The sequence below is a fragment of the Sphaerodactylus townsendi genome, linkage group LG03 (genome assembly GCF_021028975.2).
Source record: "Sphaerodactylus townsendi isolate TG3544 linkage group LG03, MPM_Stown_v2.3, whole genome shotgun sequence".
In the NCBI taxonomy this organism is placed as follows: domain Eukaryota; kingdom Metazoa; phylum Chordata; class Lepidosauria; order Squamata; family Sphaerodactylidae; genus Sphaerodactylus; species Sphaerodactylus townsendi.
This window is the reverse complement of record NC_059427.1, coordinates 154,299,752-154,327,541: the sequence shown is the minus strand read 5'-3', so window position 1 is coordinate 154,327,541 and position 27,790 is coordinate 154,299,752. Positions and strand designations below refer to the sequence as shown.

At 43.7% G+C, this 27,790-nt stretch overlaps 1 pseudogene; it reads right to left on the bottom strand.

Annotated features, from left to right (window-relative positions):
* Positions 1 to 27,790, bottom strand: part of LOC125427945 — a 91,120-nt pseudogene that overhangs the window by 27,765 nt on the left and 35,565 nt on the right.

Below are 27,790 nucleotides of genomic sequence, written 5' to 3'. Positions count from 1 at the left end.
TTGGGGTGGCCCATGCCCCCAAGCCATGCCCCTGAGCCCGGGGAGGGCGCCTGAGGTGGGGAGGCATGGGGGGGGGGAACCCAGAGAAGGAACTTTCTTTGGGCTCCATTTCCCCCTTCCATATGCCTATGGTGTAGGGTGAGGGGGTTGGAGGAGGGAATTCCCCATGCTCTGTGGGAGAATAGCAGCCCTAACCCCCGTAGTTATGTACTTGCATAGACAATTGCCTACTTTTCAAAAATACATACGCATTTCCAATTGAAATTTCTAGTGCATCCAAACTCCGGAAAATCTCACTGTAACGTTTCTTGTTCTCGCTGCCTTTCACTTGACTGTTGAGACCTGGAAAGGAAGAACAGGATTAAGGAGCAATTGCAGTGAGGCCTCGTTCCAATAATGAGATATTGAGCCTAACCATGCATACCACATACTAGCCCTCCATGTCACATTAAAATAACACAAGAGCTCTGCTTTCTTTCGAAACTGGGAGGCATTGAAAACTGCACCATTAGCAACATGGATGCACTCCAAATTTGACTGGGTCCCAGAGGATACACTGACTGAGGGTAAAGACAACCACAAGCTTTGCAGAACAGTAGGGCTGGCGTGTACAAAAGGGGAAGAGCCCATAGTGACTTCTCTTTAAATAATATATCTGACTCCACCCTGCACAAGAGCTTTTCCAGATGACAAGAAATGATTTGCTAACATGAATCCTGCTGTAGCATCTCATAACCCCAGGCAGGCCATGCCTAATACTTAGAATCTTCCAACTCCATCCATGCCTGTTTGTGTTGTATTGTTTTCTAATTTTGTAATCCAGTCTTACTACAAAATTTTATTATATGTATTATACTATTAGTAGCCAAGTTTGACAAAAGGCCTAATACAGAATAAATACTATTGGGTTGCATATGTTAAATTAACAAAGCTTTAACACATAACAAACAGTGAAAAAAATCCATGAAAACCAAATGCATTTTAGCCACGCCTTCCTCAGTGGTATAAATTATTCAAATACACACCATAAAGTAAAATTATTCAAAATGCAACATTTTTACCGAAAATTTAAAACCTGAAAAAAGAAATAGCAGAAGAAGAAAAGGGTCATTTAGATTAATTATTGTGTGAATCTGTTATAAAATTTAAAAATTTAATTCCCCAAAATTATTAATTTCACACTGTCTTCTCCTATGGCAACAGCAGTGGCAGGAAGAGGGGAGAGAGAGGAGAAAAAGAGAAAGAGAGAGAAAAGTCTGAAGGGAGGGGGATCTAGCACATGGTACCCTTCTTCAGCAGGATGTGATCCAGGGAATTGCTTTGCCTCTTTCATGGGGGGGGGGGGATAATTTTTGGGATGGGATGGGATATTGATATAACTGCAATCACGGGTATATCAATATAAATGCACTTTAAAGGGCTTTAACAGTCATTTATCTTGCAACAATGGGTGATGAGATCTGTGCCTTTAAGAACGAGGTGATGGAGGAAGAGAACCTGGAAAAGCAAAAGCCCACTGAGACTTCAGCAAGCACCTGCAGGGCAGGCAGAGAATGGCTCCTCATGTACAAACAGAGAAACAGAGAGACCATACTACAGCGCCACTGAGCAGCTAAGAGTTCCATGCATAATGGGCCACAGTTAATTCATCAGGGAAAGAGGTAAAGAGGGAACGGAGGAATAGTTACATTTGGTCAAAAATACAGGGGGGACATTAATCTTTCCTCTTGAAAGACGTGGACACCTATGAACACAGCTTCCTCTGTTCAGTCTTCTCAAAAAGTCTTTTTGGCTTACAAACCTACTTGTTTTCTTGGGATCTTTTTTTTCCAGCTCACTGCTTCCCTAGGGTTAGCTAGGTCTCTCCTAGTCACTGGGAGGGATTGTGTGTGTGAGTGTAGAATTGCCAGATCCAAGTTGGGAAACTCCTGGAGAGTTGCGAGTGGAGTCTGGGGGAGAGTTCAGGGTGGAGACAGGAACCTCAGTGGATACAATGCCACAGAGTCCACCTTCCAAAGCATCCATTTTCTCAGGGGGAACTGATCTCTGTAGTCTGGAGATGAGTTGTCATTCTGGAGGATCTCCAGGTCCACCTAACTAAAGGCTGGCATCCCTATGCATCTCCCAGCAGCCACTCTGACTCCAGCTCAGCCATCCTCTTATGACAACATAAATGCATCTCAGCGTCACTGTGACATCAGTGCTGCCCAACCAATCACTGAAAGAGACTTTTTCACAAAGCTCTTTCCAACCACCAGAAAATCCTTCTGGATTCCTCAGCCACTTAACCAACAAGCACTTTATATGGGATCAGCTATGAAGCAAGGCCAGTGTGAAAACTCAAATGACCTTGCCTTAGGGTTTGTTTTGGGTGGGTCCTTGTCAAATGCCTGGAAAAATTAAGGTTAGTATTATGAGAATGAACAAATAACTCCAAAAGAAAGGAGCAATCTTCCACATGCAGACTGCTATTTCCTAGCTAATAATAGCCAGTTCCTTAATTTTTTACTTTCTAGGTACTTACTGAGGAGCAAATGGAGGCTGCCAGCTACTCAGTGGGACCTGGCAATCTCCTGGAGTTACAACAGATTAACTCCCTTAGGGAAAAAAATGGCAGCTCTATGGCATTTGTACTCTGCTGAGGTCCTTCCCTCCCTCCCCAAACCATACCCCCCCAGTTCCTACCCCCATTTTTTGTGGAATTTCCCAAGCCAGAGTTGGCAACCCTTTTTCACACCTCAGACAGATCTCTTCAGATTGCTTGGGAAGGCAGGCAATCCACCAAAAGCACTCTTTCCTCCCTGAACTTGCAACCTAGCTTTAGAATAGGGGAAGTGGGAGAAGTAATGGTTTTCAGATGTCTCATCATCTCCCCTAATGCAGGTGTTCCCCCCTTGAAACAGGGAATTCCCTGCAGGGAACTCCCAGAAGACACCTGACAAAAGCCTACATGGGGACATGTGAAGTATGTAACCTATGCATTGCCCTTCCATTGAGGCAGGAAGGGATGTGGAATATGCAGCTAGGAGGAAGGATGTGGGATGTGTGCAGCTGGGAGGGGGAGAAATTAGGGGATGGGAGTGTGGAATGGGAATGCTGAGAATGGGTAGAGATACTGGAAAGCTGGAGTGCTGAATGGGTGGATGGGTTTGAAGCATGGGAGATGTTAGAGGTCTGAAGCAGAAACCTGGTGAGGGAAGCGGGGAACCCTTCAAACTCTGCTACCCTGGTACTTCGTTTATCCTCTGACCTGGATGGCCCAGGCTAAGCCAAACTTATCCTCTGATCTGGATGGCCCAGGCTAAGCCAAACTTATCCTCTGACCTGGATGGCCCAGGCTAAGCCAATCTCCACCCTGGATGCCACACAGAGGCAGGAAATGGCAAAACACCTCTGAACATTTCTTGCCCTGAAACTCAAAGAGAGACCTACCGGGTCAGCGTATTGGCTGAGAATTAACAGCCCTTTCCCACCTCTACTTTGGCCATTTGTGCACTTGAAATCCTTCGATTTAGCAATCATTCTTCAGATTGGATTCTCAGATACACATACGTTTTCCCCTCGCCCCAACTCACCATGCCTCAGATCAGAAAATCTCCATGTTTTCTGAAACCTCTGAAAGTGTGACTGTTCCTCTCCCTTCATGGGGGGAATGAAGGGAATCAACATACGTTTTGCTTTCTTTGGGTTTTCTTGTTCATCCTGGCTTTTCCCACCCATACAGCGGCAGTTCCTCCCACTCTTCCAAGCACCACTTTAGAAGGAAAGAAAAGGCGGGAGGAATAAAAGGGTTGAGCAATAGACCCTTGAAACTGACCTAAAACTTACATGGTCAAATGAATGTTAGATCAAAGGTGGCCCCCCCCCCCCCCCCCACAAAGGCGGCAGGCAACCTAACCAGCTGGAGATTTCATGGATAGAACAAGTGAAGGTGGGCAAAATGGAGGATCAGATTGTCTAGGTTCACTTCACAGCAGGATAATCCTTTTTTAAAAAAAAAGAGCAGGAAAAATCTACTGCAAAGCAGACAGCCATGCAGTGTATGCATAAATGACCTTTGTTTATAGAAATATGGAACAGCTTCTTGCATGATAGTCCTCACTGGATTAATTTTCATGTAAATTTCATGTAGTTAGCTACCGCTGTTCCTATTTTACAACAGAAGACCCAAAGTGGAGGGTCAGTAAATGATAGGCTTACCAATCTGCAGGTGGGATCTGGAGTTCTCCCATAATTACAACTGATCTCCAGACTACAGTGATCTCCCTGGAGAAAATGGTGCTGGGTGACCTTTATGACATCACATCCCTGCTGAGCTCCCCCCCTCCCAAATTCCACCCATCACAAGCACTGCTTCCAGATCTCCAGGAACTCCTGGAATTGGAGCTGACAACCCTAATTGAGTGGCCTACCATCAGACAAGTAGAGTTTTGGTTGCTGCATTTCAAAAAGGATACTGAAGAGCTGGTAAAAGTGCAGAAAAAGATCATCAAAAAAAGTTACAAAGCTGGAGCACCTGGCTTCCCTTTGAGGAAAAGTTACAGTATTTGGTGCTTTTTAGTTTGGAAAATGGTGTCTGAGAGGTGGCAAGGTAGTGGTCTACAAAAATATGCATGGTATGAAAGAAGTGGGTAAAAAGAAATCTTTTCCTTCAAATCCAGGGGTGCTCTAGGAAACTGGTTGCAGTGAGTAGATTCATAACAGACCAAAGAAGTTCACAAAATGGGTATTTGACTGTTGGAACTCAGTGCCGCAAGACGTGATCTAAGCTTTTGGCTTTGGTGGACATAAAAGAGGGTGGGACAAATTTATGGAGGACAGGCCTATGAGGGACAGGTTCTGTTTTACCCCTCTCAGAGGGCAGCCAATGAGAGCTGACAGAATATTGGGGGAAGGTTGACAGTTGATAAGATATTTAGAGCAAGGAGAATTGTTGAAGAGGGAGATTGTGAGTGAAGCAACATGAGTCAGAAGCAGGCTGTAAGAAAGACAGCTTGTAACTAAGAAGACTGGAAGAAGGACAACAGTTAGGGATCAAAAGTTCATGCACTGAGAAACAAAGTTCTGCATTTAGGTAGGAAAAATCAAATGCATAACTATAGGCTGGGGGACACTTGTCTTTTGACAGTAGTACATGTGAAAAGGATTTAGGGTTTTAGTAGACTATGCACTGAACATGAGTGAGCAGTGTGATGCAGTAGCTAAAAAGGCAAATGCGATTTTGGCCTGTATGAACAGACGTAGAGCATTCAGATCACACAAAGTGATACTCTGAATTTAATTTAATGTACTTAATTTACTCTGGTTAGACCTCACCTAGAGTATTGTGTTCAGTTTTGGGCACCACATTTTAACAAGGATGTAGACAAGCTGGAATGTGTCCAACAGAGAGCAACAAAGATAGCGAGGGGCCTGGAGATCAAGTCCTACGAGGAAATGTTGAAGGAGCTGAGTATGTTTAGCCTGGAAAGGAGAAGTGTTATGACAGTCATCTTCAAATATTTAAAGGGCTGTCATATAAAGGATGGTACAGACTTTTTTTTGCCCCAGAAGGTCAGACAAGAACCAATGGGTTGGAAGAAGTTAGGACAGAGAAGTTCCTCGGTGGAACAGGCTTCCTTGAGAGGTGGTGGGGTCTCCTTCTTTGGAGATTTTTAATCAAAGGCTAGATGGACATCTGACAGCAATGCTGATTCTGTGAACTTGGGCAGATCATGAGAGAGAGGGCAGGAAGGCTTGTGTCAATGCTTGGCTCTTGTGGCCCTTTCTTACATGCACAGGGTACTGCCAATTTGGGGTCAGGAAGTAACTTTCCTCCAAGCCAGATTGGCCAGGGATCCTAAAGGTTTTTGCCATCTTCTGGGCATGGACCAGGGTCACTGAGGGAGTGTGGCGGGAGGTAGTTCTGAATTTCCTGCATTGTGCAGGGGGTTAGAATCATACAGTTGGAAGAGACGACAAGGACCATCCAGTCCAACCCCGTGCCATGCAACGACACACAATCAAAGCACTTCCGACAGATGGCCATCCAGCCTCTGTTTAAAAACCTCCAAAGAAGGAGACTCCACTACCCACTGAGGCAGTGTATTCCTCTGTTGAACAGCCCTTACTACCAGGACGTTCTTCATAATATTTAGGTGGAATATCTTTTTCCGTGCTTTGAATCCATTACTCTGTGTCCTAGTCTAGGTTTTGCAGCAGGAGAATCCCTCTCTAAACAAAAAACTGCAGGAAAAACCCACCGTGAAGCTAAAAGCTGTGGGGCAAGTAGTGCACGCATAAGTGGCCTGTAACTATGTGCCTATAACTCTCTTGTGCTGTTTACAGTTTTGAATAAAAGTTTTGAATTCCTTTTTCTTCATCCTTGCTGACTGAGAGTGAACCGCCTCAGGGGAAGAAAACACAGAAAATGTCCATAAAATTAAAACTTCACAAACTGCTTTGGGTTGTGTGTGTGGCACCATATGTAAATGGGGGCAGCATAAAAGGGAAGTAGGGTTTAGTTCCCTAACCAAATAGCTCAGGAAAATATCTGAATGAGGGGCAGTTGAAAAAGGAATTGGGCTCTCAGAAAATAAACAGGGGCAAGACTGGTAATAAAACTGACTGCTTAATCTACTCGCAACTCTGAATCTGAAAGAAGTTGCATTGAGTGCAGAGTTGGGCATCATAGGGTCTACCACTGGCTCTGAGCCATAATAGAAGAAGAAGAGTTTGGATTTATATCACACCTTTCTCTCCTATAAGGAAACTCAAGGTGACTTACAAGCTCCTTTCCCTTCCTCTCCCCACAACAGACATCTTGTGAGATCAGATAGGTGGGGCTGAGAGAGTTCCAAAGAACTGTGACTAAGCCAGGGTCACCCAGCAGGAACGCAGGAGTGTGGAAACACATCCAGTTCACCAGATAGGCCTCTGCCACTCAGGTGGAGGAGTGGGGAATCAAACCCAGTTCTCCAGATTAGAATCCACCTGCTCTTAACCACTATACTTTGCTGGCTCTCAGTAACTGAATGCCACTGTCTCCACTGGGCAGAGATAATATATGCACACTTAAACCCATTTAATTATCTCTTCCAGGGGAACTCATACATCTGCAAATTCTACCAGAAAATCTTCAGCACATTATTAAACCATAATTCTCAGGAAGCCTTGACAGTTAAAGTGATTTGCAGTATAAATATGGTCAGATCCTTTGTTCCTGCAGAAATCTTTAGGGGAATACTCACAGACCTTTCCTTGCATGAAGCTCTTTTCTCCTGTACTTCAAGGACTATTTACAAATGGGGGGAAATCATGTGCTCATGAAAGAAACAGAACACTCTATAGCAGCCTTCCCCCCCTCCCCAAACACATCATGGTTGCCTTCAATGCAGGCTTACTGCACCAAGGGGCGGGACGGCTCACTTGCTGGAGAGGAAAATAATAATCCAGCATCTCTTGACTCATTCTGACCCAGCGAGGTTTTGCCTCCTTGCCTCACTACCAAATTATACAAATTGTCAAGATGAATTATAATTGGGAGGCTGCTCAGAGGGAAAAGACAAATGCTTGAGTTCACTTTTGGCCAGATACACCTTTAGGGGATCAACCATTCAGTTCTCTTGGGGTAAGGATTGCTACCACTGGGTTGGGAAATACAGAAGATTTTGTGGGGGGGGGGGGGGGAACCTGGGGAAGGGAGGGACTCAGCAGGATATAATGCCATAGAGTCTGCTCTCCAAAGCAAACATACAATGAGGATTCCAATGTAAGCACCAGTGGCGTAACTACCATGGGAAAGAGGGGTGTGCGTCGCACTAGGCGTGCACCTGGGGAGCACCAAAAATGTATTTTTGATATTTTTAGTGTTTTCACTTTGTCGGCTGGCAGGGAGCACAGTTTTTAGGATAGCAGCACCAAAATTTCAGGATATTGTCCAGCGACACTCCTGCTGATACCAGCCAGGTTTGGTGAAGTTTGGTTTGGGGGGTCCAAAGTTATGGACCCTTAAAGGGGGTGCCCCTATCTCCCATTGTTTCCAATGGGAGCTAATAGTAGATGGAGCTACCCTTTTGAGGGTCCATAACTTTGGACCCCCTTAACCAAACTTCACCAAACATGGGAGGTATCATCAGGAGAGTCTCCTAAAGATACCCTGAAATGTTGATGCTGCTAGCCTAAAAACTACATCCCTTGCAGGCCAAAAACTGAAAAAACACTAAAAAATACAAAAAACACAAACAAACATGGGGGGCAGCAAAACTCCAATTTTGCACAGGGCTCCATTTCCCCTAGTTACGCCTCTGGTAAGCACAAACCATAAGAACCATCACAGCACTAGAGAATCTGCCAGGTGTGGCTTAGCTGTAAGGAGAAATAAATGCTTGTTATTCTTCAGATAGGATACGGGCAGCTCTAATATTTCCAGCAAGTTGACAAAGTGGGATCAATACCCCCTGGAATGAGAATTTGAGTTGATCAGTGGCCTCATTCTCATGTCTGCAACTGAAACTGCACTGTTCATACTAGTAAGGGTCTTGGCACACCACATGACTGTTGTTTTCTGTCTCTAGCCACAGGTTAGAATTAATGTTTGTATATGCAGTTCTATATAGGTATCACTGGCTTGTACATGACTTGAACATTTGTTACTTTTTGCTGTACCTAGGTGCATTCGGATGCATTTTTTGTTCTCTTTGAATTTCAATTCACAATTGTTAATTGGTTCCTGTTTGGATTCAGTGCCTTTTGTTCTTATGGTTTGCCCTCCAAAGCAGCCATTTTTTCCAGGGGAACTGATCTTTGTCTGGAGATCAACTATAATAGCCGGAGATCTCTAAGTGCCACCTACAGGTTGGAAACCCTACTTGACTGCAGACCTTGCAGTATCACCAGAGGCGTATGGCCTATAGGGACATGGGAAATGTTGATCTGAAAACCACAAACTTCTATGAGTTGACAGGACTCATAGCTGAGCTCCAAACTATTTAATTTTTTAAAAACTGAAGTAACTTATTATCTTGCTGTCTCTCTGATAAGGACCAAAACTCAGCTTTTAAAAATGTCTCAGATACACAAGAAATAATGAAGCAAAAATTCACACAAACAAAAAACACAAAAACCCTACACCTCCAACTAGGTGTTACATTGTGCCAGGAGTTGCATCAAGGGAACCTTGTCAAAGCTGGGTTGCCATATCTGGGTTGGAAAAGCCAAAGCCCTTAGGGGATGGGGCGGTTTATAAATACAATAATAAATAAATAAATAAATAAATAAATAAATAAAATGCCTGAAGGTTAGGGGTTGGACCCTAGGAAGGGTGGGGTTTGGGCAGGGGAGGGATCTCAGAAGGGTGTAATGCTATAGAGCAGTGGTTCCCCACCTTCCTAATGCCACGACCCTTTAATACAGTTCCTCATGTTGTGGTGACCCCCAACCATAAAATTATTTGTGTGTCGGTTCCTAAGACCATCGGTGTTTTCTGATGGTCTTAGGCGACCCCTGTGAAAGGGTCATTCGACCCCCAAAGGGGTCGTGACCCACAGGTTGAGAACCGCTGCTATAGAGGCTACCCTACAAATCAGCCACTTTCTCCAGGGGAACCTGATATCAGTTGTCTGGAGATCAGTTGTAATTTTGTGAGGTTTCCAGGGCAGGTTGACAACCCTGTGACTCAGAGACAGATGTCAGTGACTGGGAACTCACTTCTCAAGCAAAACAGGGCCTGATTTAAGATCAGGATTGCTGCATGGGGAGAGAGCCTTCATCCTTCTTCTATGTAGTTTTCTTGACCTGAAATGGGCCTCGGGACATTATTTACCCAGTTGAGGGTGGGGGTCATATTCACTGAATACAGCATATTCCACCCACTAAAGGCAAATGATGCCCCTAGGTTCTTTTCAGGTAAAAAAATAGTACAAGGAAGAGGCTGAAGCCTCTCCTAATCCTGGGCTACCTGCTCTCTGGTAGGGAGGGGGATTCTCCACCCCCTGGTGCTTGGAGTGATAGCAGGAGAAAGAATAAATGGCCATCACACTGATGGTATGATGTTATTTCCAAGAAAACCCCAGAAATAACATCAGTCCTTTCTTGAGTTTCCTACTATTTCTAGAGAGGTATGATGTCACTTCCAGTTGTTCCTGAAAGTGACATCACACTGTCTCTGACAGCCACTCCTCAATATCTGCACACGAACCCAATCTCCTAGAAATCCCAACTCTCCCTTTTATCAAGGTGTACATTCAGACTGAGTCCTGGCACATCTAGGAACTTAATTCATGAAAGCTGCCATCTGTCTCTGAGGGGATCAGAGCCAGATCGGCAACTCTATTCATGGCAAAAGGTGCAGAAAGTAGGAGCATCACTTCACCCACTTACTTACCAATACATGGTACTGACCTGTACCAGCTTACTTTCACTCTGGCTAGAATTAGGGTTGGCAGCACAAGTCTGGGAAGAGCAGGATCATGGGAGGCTGAGTTGGGTGATGGCATCATATACCCTTCAGTGAAAACCTAGAAATGAAGTTAGTCCTCTCTAGGAATCACCAGAAATTCTACCATAGAGTTTCTAGTAATTCTTAAAGTAGACAGACACCATTTTCAAATTTTCCTAGAAGTAATATAATGATCTCAGTCAATGGCAGTTTTCTAAAACATTTTTTCTTGTGCCAGCTGCTGGAAATGGGAGTTAGTGGCAGGGCACCCCCCACCCCTAGCAAGAACCTGGCATCCCTAGCTAAATCCCATATAATGGCAAGGAGGCTAGCCCAGAGGTCCCCAATTTTGTTTAGCCTCAGAATACCTTTGGAATGTTGAAATCAAGAAGTGGGCAATGACACAAAATGGCTGTTGCAGAGGGCACTCACAAAATGGCTGCCATTGGGGCTGTCACAAAGGCTAATCACAAAATAATGGGAGGTTGCAAGTCAAGGATCTTCTATGATGGAGGCATCTGTTTCTGAATGGGTGTTTCCTGCTGACACAATGCTGATACCCCCTAGGTTCTTCTGAAGCACTTCCTATTCTAATGGCGAAGACAAACCTGGATTGGCTTTTTACTTTGTGGGAAAGGTGCTTTATTACAGAAGCTAACTGGAATCAGGAAATGCTGGAAAATGACTATCTTTTTTAGGAACTGGAAACACCTGCCCAATCTCTAAAGCAGAACACAAAGCTTCCTCTCCCACCCCCATGGCCCAGGAGAAATCCTTTATGCAAATTACCAACATTCACAATCGCATGGCTAGGCACGGGAGAAAACTGTTCTATTTTTCTCCATCGGAAACACCCCCCCCCCCCAATTACAATGTATTGTTAAAGTGGCTTGCAGTCAACTAACAGAGGCCCCTTCCGCACATGCATAATAATGAATTTACAATCCACTTTCAATGCACTTTGCAGCTGGATTTTACTGTGCAGAATAACAAAATCCACTTGCAAACAATTGTGAAAGTGGATTGAAAGTGCATTATTATGCATGTGTGGAAGGGGCCTAAGAAACTTGCTTCTGTGATTGCTTAAAAAGTACAAAAGCCACAATAAAAGCCTCTTCAAAATGACCACAACCAAGGAGAATAAAGCAGATGCCATTCCACTAAAAACCAAGTCCAGCCAGAACCCTCATCCAAAGCATGAAGGCCTTAAGCATCTCTGGCCAAAAGAGTTCCAAAGGTCATGACTGAAAAATATCCAGAATCTACTGGTATTAATCAACTTTCAATCTCCTCTGCAGTTCATATATGTTGTTTAATGGTCACAAAGAAACCAGTGATCTGTTGGAATAAGCGACTTCTGCATGCCTGGACACTGGGGGGTGCTGTGTATCTCACTCTGTGATGTTGCCTCTCTTGTTTGCCCTCCTTGTCTGGGCCAGGAGACCGCCCACTAACTTCCTTTCTTCCCCATGCTAGCTTCACTTCTGCTCTAGCCTTTGACCTGAGCGCATGGTCAATGGCAGCCTGCTTGTAGTCTTGCCCACGAGGCCCCAATGAAGAGACGAGATGCGGAGATTTCATCTGGTGGAGAGAGCCAGCAGCAGGAAGTGCGGGATCCCGTGATCCTGGCAACTCTGCCGTGCGCTCGCCCCTCACACCTTTTATTAGGGTTTCAATGGGGGCGTGTAAAGGGGTCGGGCAGGCGGGAGAGCGGGAGAGCGGGAGATCATCATGTGATGCATGATCTCATCGGGCTGCTACGTGCGGGAGGAAGCATCCTGTCTGGGTCTAATCCTCACCTGAGGGCAAGGGCCCTTTTGTCCCTTTGTATGGGACACCTGGTGATCGTGAGCCGGGTAGTTCATGATCCGTGACTCACGGGGGGAACGGGGGTTGGGGGAGCGTGTGCGCCCGGAAGGCCGTAGCCGGCACCGGCATGCCAGGCGCTCTTTCTACGGTTCTGCGGGGTTCGCGGGCTCACCCCTACACTGCTCAGTGGGGCCTTTCCCACTGCAGCATCCTCTCACCTCCACACACGTGATGGCGCGTTAGTTGTGCCCACTTGTTGTAGGGAAAGTAATCTCTTTAGACTAGGGTTCTTTCTATCTACCTTTTCTTGGAACAAAGTTGTGAACTGAAGATGATTGAATAAATGTAAGTTTTACCTTTTACATTTATGTCTCTGGAGAAGTTTCTATAAACTGCATTCACACACACTACTGGGCATATCCATGACTCTAAATGAAATCTAACATGATCTTCCTTTATCACAGTATTTTTTTGACAGACAAGAAGCCTTTATTGGCATTATCATCTCGGTATTTTATACTTGCACTATCTCGTTGATAGAGTCATCCTTCTGTGGCATGGAGTCGCCCACTGTTGAGAAAGAGACCCAGTGGGTCAATCCAACCCTTTGTGAGTATACATTATAGTACATGGACTGCATATGGGTCGAACTCATGGGTATACTTGTAGGTTTTCTGAATGGACCAAATAGCATCTGTCTTGAGACTGTTTCAGGTGGAGAACATGGTGCAGCTGGGACCAACAAATGCTCCTTTTCCACATTCACTACAGTCAAAATCTGAATTTGGCACCATTGTAGGTGAGCAGTGGCGAGGCTACCAGGGGATGGAGGGGTGCGTTGCACCGGGCATGCATGGTCCGGGGCACAGCGGCGGAAATCGCCCCCAATTCCCTGTGGCAACCCCTGCCCCCTCTAGCCCCCCCACACACACTTACCTTATTGAAAAAGTGCAGGCTGGGGAAGCGACCTGTTCCCTTCAGACTGAAAATGGCCTGGTCAGAACTACACTTCCCAGGAGACCATGTGAGCCTCAGGGTCTCATGGGAAGTGTAGTTCCCACAAGGCTGTTTTCAGCCTGAGGGGAACAGGCCACTTCTCCAACCTGCACTATTTAAATAAGGTAAGGGTGGGGGGGGGGGGGGGGGGGGGCAGAAAACACAGAGTGCACACCGGGTGCAGTATGGCCCAGCTACGCCTCTGTAGGTGAGGCAGTTGAGGTTATAATGCCGGGTTCAGAAGTACCTGGAGATTTGAGAGTGAAAGCCTGGGCAAAGTGCAGTTTGGGGAGGGAGGGGACCTTGGTGGGGTATAATGTCATGCAGTCAACTTTCCAAAGCAACCATTTTCTTCAGGAGAAATTGAAATAAATGTTTTAAATGAATAATAAATAAAGGTGACATGGATAGTCGGAAGATCAGTTGTTGCTACAGCACGGCAATCAAGAGGAGAATCTGTCACTCGTGTCTGACTGTTACAATGTCTGGACGCAGGGTAAAGATCCCAGATCCAACCTACATACTCTATAAAGTGAAAAGGATTGTTTGTATGTTATTCTTTCAGAAAAATCCTGGGCAAGAAGAAAATTGAACTGGTGAAGATGCTTTCAAAATGGCAAGTTTTTTTCCTATTTTGAATTCCTACTCCCCAACCCATGCCAGATCTCACCATTTCCCTCTTGCTCTAACCTCCAACCTCTCCAATGATAGGTGTGAGATCACTGGCTCTTAACCTTTGATCTACAATTACCTATCAAATATGAACATTATCAAATGTCCACCCACCAACCACAAGTGAAACTTGTGGCAAAAACTTCAAAGCAGCTCTATGTTTTCTTTTCTTTTCTTTTCTTCAAGCCTTACTGGAACACGAGAAGAACCTGTTTCTATATAAATAATGGAGCATTACAACTACCCAGCCTGCCCTGTATGTTATTTTATTTCTACAACACATCACACATATTTGGCCTCATGGATGGAAGAAAAATTTTTGTTGCTGCTATTGTTGTTGATTTCCCCCCAAACAATTAGGAAGAATTCCTCTTTGACTCCAATTTGCTGTGAACTCTTTTTTAAAGGCCTGGAAGAGGTCTAATGTCTGGATTTTAGCCAGGATAAGGAAGAAGCCATTTTAAGTGAGGAGAAGGAGCTGTCTAAAATCCTTTTTAAAGCCTCATTCTATATCTCTCCCACCCTCCACCCCCCAGATTTGTAAGCCATCCCTGGCAGCTGTGTGCTTCTAGAGAAGAATCCCTAGAATATGGCCTTGTACTTTAAAATGAATGCTGTGATTGGCAGGATGCAGAATGCTGCACTGAATATCAAATCCTGCATAATACATTCAAGGATATCTTTTAACATAATCTTGCCTTTAAACAAAAATAATTGTTGAACATAGAGGAGGTAATACAATGGCCAGAGAGTCCTTTCTACTGTTTAGGAGAACACAGCATCGAAGTTGAAACTTGACTTGCGGCAACCCCAATCCCCAGGATGTTTCGAGGCAAGAAAGAAGCAGAAGGCGGTTTATCATTCCCTTCTGCATAGCAACCCCAGTCTTCTTTGGTGATTAACTTTCATTTTAAGCACTGACTGTGGTTAGCGCCACTTATATCTCCCAGCTCTGACAAACCCAGGCTAAACTGGGTTGTGGGATATACTACCTTCTAATTTTAAACAAATCCTATGGATATATTTAGATCTATAACTCATCTGTTTCCACAGATTTGGGACATATCCAATTTCACCCTTCCCAGATCATATGTAAAACCAAGAAAATAACTAAGATGGGCTTTCCAGAAAATTTAAACTTCAGAAATTCAAATAAAAATTTCCCCCACATGCTCTCATTCCATTAATTTAACCCGTAGCATTACTTCCCTTATTTCAATCAAACTTTCAACTCCAGCTAGGCTTCCATGTACATATCTTTCCCTCCTCAAACTTCATCATGTCCAAAAACACAGTTTACTGCTTTTCTAGATGCACTGCTCTTAAATTCCCTTTCCACACACTAAACAATATTATTGAACCTCAGACAACTTCTAAAATTACCAGAAGCCTTTGCTTAGAAGAAGAAAAGGAGGAGGAATTTGGATTTATATCCCCCTTTCTCTCCTGCAAGGAGACTCAAAGGGGTTTACAATCTCCTTTCCCTCCCAACCCCCACAAAAAACACCCCGTGACGTGGGTGGTGCTGAGATAGCTCCTAAGAACTGTGACTAGCCCAAGGTCACCCAGCTGGCATGTGCTGGAGTGCACAAGCTAATCTGATTCTCCAGATAAGCTTCCACAGCTCAAATGGCAGAGTGGGGAATCAAACCCAGTTTTCCAGAGTACAGTGCACCTGCTCTTAATCACTACACAACTGCTGACTCTTGTTGGCTAATCTTAGGCAGATTAAGTTAGCTCCTTGCTGTTTAAAACCACTGTTCTTTCTTCTGTCCTTGAGGTGTGAGTCAAAGAGCTCTTTCAGTCTCTCTTCACTATCCATTGCATAACAGGGATTCTTTCCCCGTTATGTGATTTCAAGATGGAATGTGTTCCTTCCTCCCAAATTGACTACCTCTTTAGGATATTCAAAACTCAACTGCAATAAAACAGTGTATATTTGTATTGTATTTGGAACTCTTCAGACAGATAGTATGGTGTAGTGTGCTGGATAGGATATTGGTCTTGGACTTAAAAAGATCTGAGTTTACTATGTGATCTTGCCAATTACTGTCATTCAGTCTAGGGAGCCTAAACTACATGTTACACATTCCCCCAGGTTCCTTGCAATCCACATGCCCCTGTAAATTCCTCACTGGGAGCTTAATTCCTAAGTGTACACAGCCTGATTTGGATAATGATCACACAGCAGTAAGAAGAAGGGGCTTCAATCCCTGCATGCCATTTCCCAACCTAAAATGACCCCAGGCAGGCTGTTTCCTTAGCTTGTCATTTGCTCACCTGCAGTAGGTAACCCCCACCCCACCCCTCAGCCACCTGAATCTCCCACCCTTGACAATTAGCAGAATCCTACAGATTTTAATTTCGGTCTCTGGACCTTAAAGGCCTAGGTGTTTGCTTCTGACAACAAATGAAAACTAGATCAGCTAATAGTCCAAATTGGGCACCAGTTGAAGAGTCGGCAACTTCCAAGTGATGGCTGGAGATTTCCTGGGATTATAAATACATCAACAATATGAGCAAATTATTTCTAACTTGCGACAATTACACATGCTAGGGTTTTTTTAAAAACACACAATGGCCAATTACAGATGGGACTCCAGGGTCTCTGGGCACACATTGGGAACTGAAGCTCGCTGGGGCAAGATTTCTTGTCCCAATGTACTTCTTCTTGCCCCACTGCTGCTTCTCGCTTTCCCTGCAGAAAGTGAGAGCACTTCTAGCACAACTTTGCATGCTAGAGTGGGGCTAGAGCTGGCTGTGGGTAATCAGCCAATAATCCATACATAAGATGTTTATGCACTTGTGATCACCTTCCTAGTTCCTACTGAGCTTACATTCCCTTCAGTTTGATTTTCGGTTATGCATTTTATCCGCTTCAGCAATCATTTCACCCTCCAATCAGAGAATCCCTGTGGTTTCTGAAAGTTGCTTAAGTGTGACTTTTTCTAGGCCTTTGCAGAGAAAGTGAAGGAGATCTATGTGCATTAGGATTTCTTTGGTTTTTCTTGCTCCTCCATGCCTTCCCCTGTCCACACCACAGCAGTTCTTTCCACAGTTCAGTCACCATTTCAAAATTATCAGAAGGGACACTTTAAAATGTTTAACACTGATGGGTTATTGCTTGAACAATAGTCCTTGTGAAATTGTCATAAAATTGACTTAGCCTATTGAAGTACTAGACCAAAGATGGCTCCAAAAAGAAGGTGGGGGGGGGGGGGGGGGGCAACAGGCAACCTCCCAAATGGAGGTTGCATGGAAAGAACAAGGAAGCAGCAGACTGACAAAATGGTGGACTGGCTTAGCTAGAGATACTTTGCAGGAGGAGAATCCCTGTGTATACAAAAAACCATGGGAAAAACTCACTGTGAAACAAACAGTTGAGGGAAAGGTAGTGGTGATAGTTTGTCTACCAATCTGTATACAGAAATGGCTCCTGTGTAGGAATTTTGTAAATAATTGGCAGTGATGTCTGAGCCTTTCTTTGTTTCTCAGTGTTAACATTTCTTCACCATGCCCCCAACCGGATATATTGTTCTAACCAAAGCAGGGAAAGATTCTGAGGTTTTGGGTTTTTTTAAATTGACATGTTCTGTGAAATGAAGTAAGAGAAACACAAAGGGAAGTAGAACTTCTGCCTTCTTGGTTAACATGGACAAACTTCTCCTTATTGCCACCCCCCCCCCCCCCCACACACAAATCTACAAAAGAGAAAGCACCCGCTTCCCTTTCCATATGGTCTAATGAAGAGAAATGGATGCCTGATCCGGGATCAAGAATTGCTGTTCATTTATGCAGCACTATGAAGCTAACTTTCCAAGCAGTGAACATAAGAACAAGTCAGTAGAGTCTTTAAGTGCTCTTAGGAGAGCCAGGTCCATTAAGAGTATCAAATGTCTTTCTTTTTAATTTTCCTTCCTCCCCACAACAGTCTTATCTAGTTAGGGTTGTCAAACTCCAGGTGGTGCTTGGAAGTTCCCTCACTGTTACAGCTGATCTCCAGTTGACAGAGATAAATTTGTATAAAGAAACCTACTATTTACACTATGCCCCATGGCTTAAAACAGAAACATATATACAGAGAAGGAAAGTGAAAGTGCTCTATTTATGTGCAATAAAGTGCCAAAGACATACAAACATATATACTAACTAGCAGGGTACCCGTGCTTTGCTACGCATACTTCATCACATGCTCTCTATGAATTTCGGGGTGACATTCAACATACTTCTTTACAGCCTGTTTGTGAACTTTGGGGTGACATGCAGCATATTTCCTCACAGCCTGTCTGTGGACTGATAGGTTTTGCATATTTTGCAGCAGCTTCCTGTAGCTGTCTTTTTCTAATCCAATATGTTATTGCTCTCTTTCACCTGGTGGGCTTCAAAAGATGTCATGTGGAAGCAGCCATTGTATTTTTGGGATGCAGAAAGGAAGTGTTCTGCCATTGGATGCTGATGAGTGAGAAGGCTGTGAAGAGGTTCAGGGTAGGGTTGAAGGGCAGGGAGCTGGACTGTACCGCCACTGCAGCACATTCCTGGAGACTCATCCCGCCACTTCAGAGCACAACACCAAGCACAGGGTGATTGGAGGCCGAGAGAAGTAAACTTGTCTCCACAGTAATCAATCTGATGTCCATATGCAAAACCCGACAAAAGTTTAGTAGTCCAAGGTGATAGTGTGGTTTGTAATGTATGTTGATACTATTTGGCTGTAGCGGTGTTGTTAACATGAGGGTGGGTGGAGGAGTACTTTTTTACAGCCTGTCTATTAACTTTGGGGTGACATTCAGCATACTTTTTGTAGCCTGTTTGTGAACGTTGGGGTGACATGCAGCATATTTCCTCACAGCCTGTCTGTGGACTGATGGGTTTGTTTTCGCATATTTTGCAGAAGCTTCCTGTAGTTAGAGGAATACTTTTTCACAGTCTCTCTTTTAACTGACATTCAGCATACCTCATCACATTCAGCATACCTCATCACAGCCTGTCTGTGGCATTCAGCATGCCTCATCACAGCCTGTCTGTGAACTTCGGGGTGACATTCAGCATACTTTTTCACAGCCTCTCTATGAACATCTGGGTTGTTTTTTGCATATTTTGCAGCAGCTTCCTGTAGTTGTCTTTTTCTAATCGAATCTGTAAATTGCTTTCTGCATTTAATCTCTCTCCTCCCTTTAGCTGTTTCAACAGAAGGAACAGGTTCATATGTAGTGAGGAGGTTGGTGGTAGAATCCAGTTGGGCCACCATTGGCTCAATGGTGCTTGTTGTTTGGTGGGCATTATCAGAACTTGTCGATTCGACACAAAGTGACCTTCATTAAAATCTCCTGCGAAACTAATCATTTTTACTCCCCGTACTGCATCCTTTAGCTCGGTAAGCAGGTTTTTAACTGTCACCTTCAAAATGTTCACGCAGATGGCCAGAGTTCAACAGTAACGCAGATGGCCAGAGTTCAACAGTAAATGTGTAATAACTCGAGTAAAACTCCTATACTTATTTACTAGCAGGGCACCAGTGCTTCGCTATGCATACTTCATCACAGGCTCTCTATGATTTTCAGGGTGACATTCAACATACCTCATCACAGCCTGTCTGTGAACTTCGGGGTGACATTCAGCATACTTTTTCACAGCCTCTTTATGAACATCTGGGTTGTTATTCGCATATTTTGCAGCAGCTTCCTGTAGTTGTCTTTTTCTAATTGAATCTGTAAATCGCTTTCTGTGTTTAATTCCTCTCCTCTCTTTAGCTGTTTCAACAGAAGGAACAGGTTTGTATGTTTCTGTTTCAACAGAAGGAACAGGTAAGGAGGTCGGTGGTAGAATCCAGTTGGGCCACCATTGGCTCAATGATGCTTGTTGTTTGGTGGGCATTATCAGAACTTGTCAATTCGACACATGGAAGTAGAGCGTCAAAGTGCCCTTCATTAAAATCTCCTGTGAAACGAATCATTTTTACTCCCTTTTAGATTGGAATCCTTTAGCTTGGCAAGGAGGCTTTTAACTGTCACCTTTAGAATGTTCATGCAGATGGCCAGAGTTCAACAGTAACGCAGATGGCCAGAGTTCAACAGTAAATGTGTCATAACTCGAGTAAAACTGAATATTTTGAAAAATCTTTTCTTAGTGAGCACCTAAACCACATAATGAACTGGTGTGCCAAATTTCAGCTTTGTAGGTTAGGTGGTTTTTAAGTTCTTTTGATGAATCAGTGAGTCAGTCAGTGGTATTTCGCGTTAATAGATATAGATTCCTGTATTGTACTACTCATTTCCTAATACAAATTTCATTTCCAATCTTTTAAAGAACATTTAAGTCCTTTTGAATCACCAGAGTCCTAAAAAGAATGGATTTTCACCATTATCTTGAATGTCCACAACTTGTAGAGAATTTATACTTGTTCCAGACCAAAATTATACATGTTCCAGACTAGAACCCTATCTGTGGTTGTGCAAGGTATTCAGTTCTTCTTCAGTGGTACTGGAAGTTCAAAATCTGGCTTGTCGGGAGGCATTCGAGGGAATATTTATCTTGGTATTATGCCTGCCGCATCCCTTTACTGACTGTACTAACTGGTCATGAATTGCAATAAATATGTTTGTATGCCTTAGGCACTTTATTGCACTTAATAGAACACTTGCACTTTCTTTCTCTGTGTATATGTTTCTGTTTTAAGCCATTGGGCATAGTGTAAATAATAGGTTTCTTTATACAATAATCACATTGCCCAAGATATATTGTAAGACAGAGGTAAATTTACCTGGAGAAAATGGCCACTTTGGAAGGTTAATTCTATGACATTATAACCCCATTGAAGTCCTTCCCCAAACCCTGACCTCCTCATGCTCCATCCCCACCTCCTGGTATTTCCCAACCTGGAGGTAGCAAGTCTGGGATTAAAGCAGAATCAGGTGCAATGTTATTTCACAGAGAAGTTGTTAGGCCTAGAAGGGAATGGAACCCTCACCACCCCAGTTTCCTACAACGATAAATATACTGGTTTGTATGCAAAACAAACAAACAAACATACCCACACATCAGCCTGAGTAGGGTTGCCAACTTCCAGGTGGTGGCTAGAGATCTCTCTAATTTTTTTTACAACTGATTTCCAGGCAACAGTTGATCTGGAGAAAATGGCTGCTTTCGAACATGGACCCAATGGTATTCCACACAATTGAAGTCCCTCCCCTCCTCAAATCCCACCTTCCTGTGTGATGTTAGTCCCTGCCCGCTCTGGCCACCAGTGGGGGATGGGGTGGGGTAGGGTTGCCAGATTCAGGCTGGGAAACTCTTGGAGATTTGGGAAAGGAGCCCGGCATGGACAGGGACCTCAGTAGGGCACTCTGCCATAGAGTTCACACTCCAAAGCAGCCCTTTTCTCCAGTGAACTGCTCACTGCAGCCTGGAGATGACCTGCTATTCCATGGGATCCCCAGGTCCCATCTGGACGTTGGAACACCCAGAGATATTAACTTTGGCCAAAGCCTGGCAAACTATTCACAAGACTGGAGGCCCCCAAACAGGGCTCTTTCTTTGTAATGTCACCTCTGGGAGAGTGCCCTAGTGGTAGAGCATCTGCTTGGCATGCATAAAGTCCCAGGTTCAATCCCCAGCATGAATCAGGTGGTTGGAGATATGAAAGACCTCAGGTCAATTAGTCTTGCTGTGGAATTATGGTTGCCAACCTCAAAGTGGCAACGGAAATTTTCCCGGGATTACAGTACATCTGGAGACCATAAAGATCAGTTCTCCTAGAGGAAATGGCAACTTTGGGTAGTGGATGCCGGTATGGCATCAAAAAAAAACCTCTCTTGAATTCCCTCCTTCCCAAACTCCTCGCCTCTTCCAGGGCACTACCCCCATATCTCCATAAGTTTCCCAAAACTGGTAACTCTGTCTAGAAGTTGGATCCTTTGGGGCCAAATTTCCACATCTCAAAAAGTGATGGTTGGCCCTCCCATATCAGCCAAATAATATGCAAAGCATGGCTGCCTTAGTGGTACAGTTCAGGCAAACCTGAGGTAATACCTAAATATGCCGAAAAATAAAATGTATATATACCTGCGAGTTGCCTCTTAAATGTAACTAGTAGGCATGAGCAGGCATCACACACCAACAGATAAACAACCAGGCATGGATTGACTGAGGGAAGGGATGAGGATCAAGAAGGGGGAACAAAATGCCCAAATAATCACTAATTAGTGAAAAGTCTTCTGGCTCCTCCCACCTGTATTTTACCTTCCGTCTCATTGGTCAGAGCAAGAAGGCAGGGGTCAGCAAGGGAACAGAATTTCCCCTCCCTTGGAAAAAGCTCACTAAAATATGCATATTTAACCTTGAGTTGACTTGCACACAACTTCATCCCAAAGGCTTGCTTTAGAATCAAAAGCTTGTTATGTTAATATGGTACTTTCCTCTCAGGCATCTGCTTCCTGTCAATGTTCATTACAAACACCAACCCTCTTGCCCCAACTTCTTGTTATCTGTCTGGTTGCTTCTACCAGTACCATCACTAATTAGTGAAAAGTCTTCTGGCTCCTCCCACCTGTATTTTACTTTCTGTCTCATTGGTCCACGGGGTCCTTTTCATTATAAACCTCACATGCAGATATCAGTTTACAAGCTTAAGACCATAGAGGTGAATTGTACTAGGTTAGAGTTATGATTTTCCTTCTCTTTAGTTGGCCTATTTCTTAAAGATTATCATAGATGGGATCTTGATAAGGAAGAGTTTTGCTGTGCTCTTGTAGTCTCACAGACATTTCATTCAGGATGTGAACGAAATTTCCCAGTGTTTAGATGGATCAGCAATCATGAGGCAAATGGAACGTGTCTGTGTGTATTTATGGTTCCTTTTGCATGGTAGCATGTTCAGTTGCCTAAGTCATTTAAATGTTTCTCTCCTCAACAGTTTGTGTGTTTTTTTATTCACACAAGCACATCTTGGATAAAACACCTTGTGGTGCTGTATGTGTGTCCATTCACAATCCATGGGAGGACCACTGGTAGAGTGCAGGTTGTTTGGTGTTACAAAATCCTGAGACTTAGTTTGGATTGTATGATTGCTGTTTCTTCTGACCCTGTGATATTATGATTCTGTGTGCAGCTGCCTGTATTAATGTAATCAGCCAAAATGGAGAGGAAATGGAAATTCACGTTAATCACGAGCTCTAAACTCCTTACTGACTAAAAATGAAAATGGCTCATAGGAGAAGAATCATTCTTTAACCGTTGAAGCATGAGTTTCATAAGAACATAAGAACTAGCCTGCTGGATCAGACCAGAGTCCATCTAGTCCAGCACTCTGCTACTTGCAGTGGTCCACCAGATATCTTTGGGAGCTCACATGCAGAATGTGAAAGCAATGGCCTTCTGCTGCTGCTGCTCCCGAGCACCTGGTCTGCTAAGGCATTTGCAATCTGAGATCAAGGCAGATCAAGATTGGTAGCCATAGATTGACTTCTCCTCCATAAATCTGTCCAAGCCCCCTTTAAAGCTATCCAGGTTAATGGCCATCACCACCTCCTGTGACAGCATATTCCAAACACTAATCATGCACTGCGTGAATAAATGTTTCCTTTTATTAGTCCTAATTCTTCCCCCCAGCATTTTCAATGGATGCCCCCTGGTTTTAGTATTGTGAGAAAGAGAGAAAAGTTTCTCTCTGTTAACATTTTCTATCCCATGCATAATTTTATAGACTTCAGTCATATCACCCCTCAGACATCTTCTCTCCAAACTAAAGAGTCCCAAACACAATAGCCTCTCCTCATAAGGAAGGTGCTCCAATCCCTCAATCATCCTCGTTGCCCCTTCTCTGCACTTTTTCTATCTCTTCGATATCCTTTTTGAGATGTGGTGACCAGAACTGAACACAGTACTCCAAGTGCGGTTACACCACTGCTTTATATAAGGGCATGACAATCTTTGCAGTTTTATTAATTAATTAATTTTATTAATTCCTTTCCTAATTATCCCCAGCTAGAGTTTGCCTTTTTCACAGCTGCCATGAATTGAGTTGACATTCCAATGGAACTCTCAATGCCGAAATCCCTTTCCTGGTCTATGACTGATAGCACTGACCCCTGTAGCGTGTATGTGATGTTTGGATTTTTTGCCCCTATGTCCATTACTTTACATTTTGCTACATTGAACTGCATTTGCCATTTCTTAGCCCACTCACCTAATTTATAAAGGTCCGCTTGGAGCTCTTCACAATCCTTTGTGGTTCTCACCACCTTACATAATTTGGTATCATCTGCAATTTGGTATCATTTCAACACCTGGAACAGATTGAAGGAAATTTTCTAACATTTCCAGTTCTGCGGAAACCTGCATCATACAATCCAAATTCAAGGTGTTCAAAAACATGAGCTTTAAATTCTGATTTTTAAAAATTAGAGTAGATTCCAGTCTACCTTGAAGGCATACTGCTAAACTCTGGAAATCATAGCTCAAATTATCTACCTTAAGGACTTTATTTGAAAACTCAAAAATTATATAAAGCAGGTCTTTCTGTAAATGTTTAATGTTCTGACATATATTTGAGCTCCTCCTCCAATCAAGAAATAATAATGCAGCAATTATTTCGGATGTGGTAATTACTCCATTTTCTCAATGTTACTGAATTTCACTGAGAATTTTTAAATCTGTATGCATAGCTTCACTCAAATTCTCCCCTGACTCATCTACAATGAAGAACTATATACTGACAGTTGAAAGAGGAACAACAGACCTCCTGTGTCAATTTCTTCTGCCCCTTTGTTGTGCCTTGTCAAACAGGTTTTTCACATTCTAGAAGCACTAACAAAATCCAGAAAACCTGTTTCCACAAATGATAACAGATCTATGTATACAACATGAGGAACAATGCCTATTTCATATCATTCAGGGGCAAAAAATGCCTTTCTCTGACCTTGAATAAACCGTTGGTCTGAATCCACCCAGGCCTTACTATCAGAAGTCAAAAAGAACAATTTCCAAAACATAAGTAGTCATCACCACAAGACTTTAACTGCACCCAAACTTGGACCCCAGAAAGTTTTCCATTCAGGGACTTGCAGCAAACTTTATCCTAACAGCAAACTTTATGCACCTTTGTCTAAAGAAATGAGAAGGTCGCTGAACCTACCAGGTGGTTCCGGGTCTGCCATAGCCAAGTTCTCACAGGACTAGTGTTCAGAAAGCCAGACGTGAATTCCAGATCCAATCCTTGGCTGATTCAACAGCCAGTGGTTTTGGTTGGTAGCCCCATAGAAGTTGCATATTTTGCAACAACTTGGGCGGCAAGCTCACAGGCTCTGAAATGTCTCTACTTCCTGCTGACAGTATTTCCGTCCCTGTGAGGAAACTTGTTTTCATTTGCATACTCTTCAGTTTGCAGGAGCAAGGACCATTTGGCAATCTTGCTGGCTGTACAGGGGGTGTCACTGGTTTGAGGGCTTTTAAAAAAAAAGCAAACCACACATTCTATTTAGGGGTAAAAGAGCCCAACATAATGTTTCAAATATTGTCAGACGGGACAACCTGAGGTCTGCACACATAAGGCCAACAGCACGTTATAGCTAGAGAGACTTGGGAACCAGTGGGAGATGGGGAGAGGTAGGTACTTACTGTATAGGGGGTGGTGATCTTTGTTAATGTGCTCTGACCTCACTTTCAGTGCAACTTGGAAGCACTGGCATCGCGTTGGGGTGACACTCTAGCACTCACCCCAAAACTCTAGGGAGTTTCTTTGCTTTTTGCAAGCGTTGTAAGTACTAATGAAACATACTACATAGCATGACATACACATACACACATGTGTATGTGTGGACCTGCATGTCAAATATTTGGTGTTCACTGACCTAATGCAGGATGCGAATGTAAGACATAATATGTGCCTTATTTCTGAAATGAGAGGTGTTTGTGCCCAAACATGCCGCCCTAAACGTCCTGCTTTATGGCTGGCAAACTCTTTCTCTGCTTATCAAAAATATACTGAGCCTCAATCCACAATGAGAAAAGAATGCAAGCACTTTCTTCTTTATTGCTACATCCTGTATCTCAACAGTGGAGCCCTGGCACAAAAAGCTAGATAGAGCTTAACCTGGTGAGACATTAAAGCTAGACATCCTCTGAAATAACTCTGTCTTTCAAAATAGTTTTGTCTTTAATTCTTGGCAGATTTTTGTTGTTTCAGGGTTTTTTCCCCTCAAATTGCCTATGGAATTTTGAAACTTTTTTGATTTTTGAAACTTTTTTGTCATAGGCAACTTCCTTGAGTTTGGAAGATGGTCTGGGGCAGGAGCAGACTTACTAGAGTTCACCATGATTCCAGAACTCATCCACCACTTAACATAAGGACACCCAATTTCATCTACATGGAGTGTGAACAGCAAAAATTAATACCGCTTACCAGGTACTTAATACCACGTATTTAAATTCCAACTTAATTACTACTGATAATTAGAATACTTTTCTCTGTTGTCCATTAATATTCAAAATCACTAATTATCATTTCATTTTTTTTGTTTTACCCAAGTTATCCATCATTAGTTGCCAACAAATGCCATTCTGAGAGGAATGCTCCCCATTGCTTGTCCTACTTTTACTGCCCCTCCATTCTTCTGAGGCAGTGATAGTGAACCTATGGCATGGGTGCCAGAGGTGGCACTCAGAGCCCTCTCTGTGGGCATGTGCAAACAGAGTTGCCCCCCCACCCCCACACACATCTAGGCTGGCCTGGGCCGCTGGGCTCGATTATTAGCATTAAACCTAATACCTAGTTTGGGGAAAGCAGTGTAGGTAAGCGCTGTTAAACCCCACTGATTTTCATGCGAAGAAATAAAGTGTGATCCTTTACCTGGAGTAAGCTCGCTTGCTGACAATGGGGCTTGCTTCTGAGCAGGGGTGTAGCTATGGTAAATGGAGCCTGGGGCAAAATCTGAGTTTTGCGGGGGCCCCCCGTGCAGCGTCCCTCCCCCACCACAACATTTTTTGCACAAGGTCACCTCAAAGTCACCATCGCATTATAGAACATGCCCCAACACACAAATCTGAACATACGCAGGGCTCCCTAGTTTAAACAACATTGAAAGTGATGCTATTTTTGAAGGCGGGGAATCCACCTTGAAACAGCATCACTTTTAATGTTGTCAGGCTTCCTGAAACAAGATTCTCCTTTTAAATCCACCTTAAGGGGATACTCTGGGCTCCCTAGTTTAAACAACATTGAAGGTGATGCTGTTTCAGGGTAGATTCCCCACCCCAAAGAGCATCATTTTTCAATGTTAGTTGTTGTGTGTTTTTCTGGAGTTGCGTGGCCGTGGTCTGGTATATCTTGTTCCTAATGTTTCACCTGCATCTGAGGCTGGTATTTTCAGAGGTGTATCACAGAGAGAAGTCTATTATACACTGTGTCCAGCCTTCTCTTATAACAGACTTCTCTCTGTGATACACCTCTGAAGATGCCAGTCACAGATGCAGGCAAAACATTAGGAGTGAGATCTGCCAGGCTCCACACACCCTGTAAAACTCACAACTACCAGTTTGAATCGGTTGTGAAAGCCTTCAACAATACTTTCAATGTTTTTTTTAAATCTAGGGAGCCCAGATTCTCCCTTTAAATCCACTCCAAAAGAGGTGGATTTAAAGAGAGAACCTGGGGAAAATTTGAGGGTGCCTGTCAGGGGATCAATGTTTAAGCTAAAAGTACCAAAATTTTAGGCTATCTTCAGGAGACTCTCCTGATGAAACCACCCAGGTTTAGTGAAGTTTGGTTCAGGAAGCCCAAAGTTATGGACCCTCAAAAGGGTAGCCCTATTTACCATTAGATCCCATTGGAAACAATGGGGGATGGGGGCACCCCTTTTGGGGGTCCATAACTTTGGACCCCCTGAACCAACCTTCACCAAA